Raw genomic sequence first — 3,750 nt, forward strand, 5'->3', positions numbered from 1 at the left:
AATTTCTTCATATTATCAAAACCGTCACTTTGCCTATTTTTCTTACAGCTAGAATTTTTCTGTTTTGAGGGCAGATGTAGATTCATCTCTCAATCCAAGTAAGTTCAAGTTTATTTTAAAAAATCTTATCTCAGTGTTTTCTCCTGTCAGTTTGAAACTGTAAAAACAAAATAATACATGAGCATGCATATCTCCAAGGAAAGCCTTTGTGTGGGTGTGCAGATCCGCCGGCTGTTTCAGCGTGTGAATACCCGCCATGTACTGGCAGGATACCGTGTCTCAAGCGATGGTAGATGTCTTCGTGTATCCATGTGGATACATCCCCATGGATGCGCATTAATGTTTGGAGCAGCCCTCCACGATGACAGTGACTAATGCTGCATCTGTCGGCATCAGCACTAAAGTTTTGCCAATACTTTTATGAGTGCAGGTTGGCGCTGCAGATCAATGTGTTTCACGTCAGCAGATCTGCACATTCACGTCGTGGTTTTCGTCCTGTCCACTGCCTCTCCTCCTGCCAGCCTCACAGTTTTGGACGGTTCTGAAGGGCAAAGTGCACTCTGATCCCATTCGTGCTGTGATTAGTGAGAACCGAGGCCCTTCTGTGCTTGGGTCAGACAAGACTGTCACCCCCGAGTGCTGCCCACGTGGGCTTAGTCTATCCCAGGCCCACATCCGCGTCTGTGAAGACAGAACTGTCGCTCCAGCCCCTCCGGTGGCTTATGGCAGTGCTCTGGGCTGCCGGAAGGTGAAGGACTGAACACGCTACACAACACAACAAGATGCAGAAATCTTTATTTTTATTTTCATAACCTCGTGACTATATCTTTGTTTTGCTTCTCAGTTTTCTAATAATACAAGCAGAAGGAAGATAAGATAAAATGCTAGAAGGAATGAACTTCTCAGCGCACAGTAACTCCCAGAGCCAACAGAGCGCCCCTCGCGTATGTCCTCTGGCTCAGCAAGGGTCATGAACGGAAGCAGTGAGGCTACTTTAAAGCCATCTTGCTCCTGTCCATGTTTATAGACGACTGGAATATAGGCAGGGGCCAAACAGCTTCAGTGGAGAAGAAGAGCAGTCTCAAAGAGGAGACTCATTTCTAATTCTGGGCAGCATCTGTGATCCTTCACACCACAGGCCTTTGTTACAGAATAATTGAAAGCTTTGAATTTCCAAAGTAGAAATGGTTCCATAATTTAATAGTTCTCTGATCATTTTCTTCTTCTAATGTAATGCTTTAAAGCTAGCTTTAATGAAGGTGATAGTCAGGTGGCACTAATGACACTTTTAAAATCCTGTGCGGCACTCTCACTTACATTCCTGTCGGTCAGAGACCCAGCTTAGGAATTATTTTGTGTCACCTGTTCATAGTAATGCTGCCATCCGGAGAGAACTCTGCTTCGCCTCCTTACTTATGTCATAGAAGATTATTATACTGAAAAAGTGGGGCAGATATTTTTAGTAGAAGTGTTACGATCCTCAGTAAAGTTAGTTCAGGAAAGCTGTTTGACAAGGACACATTAGCCATGCTGATCACCCAGCTGTGCTGGAGAGCTTTACTATTCCAGTAAGCTGGAAACGTACAGGACAGAGGGTGGAAGAAGAGAGAGCAAAAGGAGGGTGCAGGCCTCTGCACTTTCCCAGGGTCTCAGATTTCATTAAGATCTTCTATTTCTTAAAAAGAATTTGCTATTAGATGAAGATTCAAATGAAATTTATCAATATGCTGTGGACAATATGAAAATTTTGTTAATCATAAACTAATTCTAAACTAATCCAGAGGCGACCGTCTTTAATGCTTTCTATAGCGATAGATATCGGATGGTTGTCATCTTATTTTGGTTCTGGTTAAAAGCAGATAATTAATCCCATGCAGGAGAAATGTCGATGGAGACAAGTGATTGACACAGCTCAAGGTGAGTTGGAGCGCCACACATGAACTATAAAGGAACATCGTTTTCTGAAGAAGGTGCTACAGAAAATCTAAGTGGGGCCACACGTGGCCATCAGTCTTTAGGTCCAAAAGTCACAGTCCTCAAAATAAAAGGTTTAATCTGTTGGATTTCATGATGATTAATAATGCTGTGAAAAAATCTTAAGAGAATGAAAATAAGAAGTCAGACTACAAGAAAAAAATACATGTAAGTACGTGTGCTACAGTTTGTGTCTAGATGACCTCTCAGAGCCTCATGAAGGGATGGGGTGGACATAGCGCCCAGCAGGAGAATTTAAAGTGTTGTGAGTTTGACCAGAATGGAAGCTCCTGTAAAGGTGTGGGCTGCAAAGATAAAGCAGAGAAGATCTCTGTTGTTAGAAGGAACAGGAAAATAGAAAAGCAGGCCCGGGGGCATCCGCAGAAGCAGCAAATCTCCACCCTTTGCAGACTCAAAACTGCGAAAGGAAAAGACCTGGCTTTGAGGAGAAAGTTTCAGAGCCCCATGTTGCAAAATGGTGACCGTTGCACCAGGCTCCAGAATGGTGGCAGCAGAATTTGTTCCTCAGAATCAGGTGCTGGGTGCTTGTTGATGCAGGCAGAATCCACACGGCTGGTTTTAAGCTCACAAGAATGCCACAGTTCTGAGGTTAAGGCTTCTGCCCAGATTTCAGAAGAGCTGGGAGGCCGGGCAGTGTGCCCCTGGGGAGCAGTGTGAAGATGTGGGTTGAGGTCAAACGTGCAGTGCACACCTCAGAAGTGTGGAAAAAGCTGGAATCTAGATTGTCTGAGGAAAGCTGCAAAGAGGGAGCAAAGCGGGCCCAAGAGAGAAGCCATGTGAACCACAGCCAGCAGAAGTGCCATGGAGGTGGAGCCATGGAGCTCACAATCGGCCACAGATCGTCTCGGATGCTGCACGTGGAACCCAGGACTTAATGTTTGCCCTGCTGGACTTTGGACTTGCTTCAGCCCCAGTGTTGTGGAGCGGCAGTGCTCATGCTGTGCCAGGGAATGCTGGAGGTGTTTAGCCTCTCATGTGTGCAGGGGCTCACAGCTCAGAGTTTGCCTTAGATCTTGGAGGAGGTTTGCAGCCTGGCCTTTTCAGCAATGCTGAACAGTTAGGACTTTGGCAACTCTGAGAGATGGACTGAATGCCTTTGGAATAAAGGGATGTGCACCAGTCTTTGGGAGGGGGCTGGGCTGAATGTCACGGTTTCTGTCTAGATGTCCTCAAAGCCTGAGGCAGCATGGGTGGGCTTTTAGGGTTCTTGATCGGCTGGTGGCTGAATTCTGGGATTATGGGTGTGAGAGCTACCCCTGCCCTGGGACAGCAGCCTGAGTACAGGATAAGGGAGGCCAAGAGCCTCTGCTCCTGCCTTTTTGTTCTGACTGCTTTTACTGTCTTCTGCCACCATGAACTTCTGCCCTCTGCCATGTACCACTCTGCCTTGAAGCCAGCCCAGCACGGGCTGAAACCTCCACAGATTGTGAGCGGAATCAACCTCTCCTTCCTTAGCTTTGGGCATGAGCTACTTTGTCCCAGAAATAAGAGAGATGCGACCAAGGCAACATACATCTTATATGACATACAAAAAACACGTATCTTAAGATATGCAAGGAAAACCACCTCACTGTGCTGGTGGGTGCCTTTGATCCCAGCACACAGAAGGCTGAGGCAGGAAGGTTGCTGCAAGTCTGAGGTCAATCTGGGCAACACAGTGAGTTCAAGGCCAACCTGGACTATGTAGTGACCCTGTCTCAACAATCTATATCTATATCTGTATCTGTTGATATATATATAGTTTGATATATATAT

This window comes from Octodon degus, unplaced genomic scaffold (genome assembly GCF_000260255.1).
Source record: "Octodon degus isolate 3935 unplaced genomic scaffold, OctDeg1.0 scaffold00275, whole genome shotgun sequence".
In the NCBI taxonomy this organism is placed as follows: Eukaryota; Metazoa; Chordata; class Mammalia; order Rodentia; family Octodontidae; genus Octodon; species Octodon degus.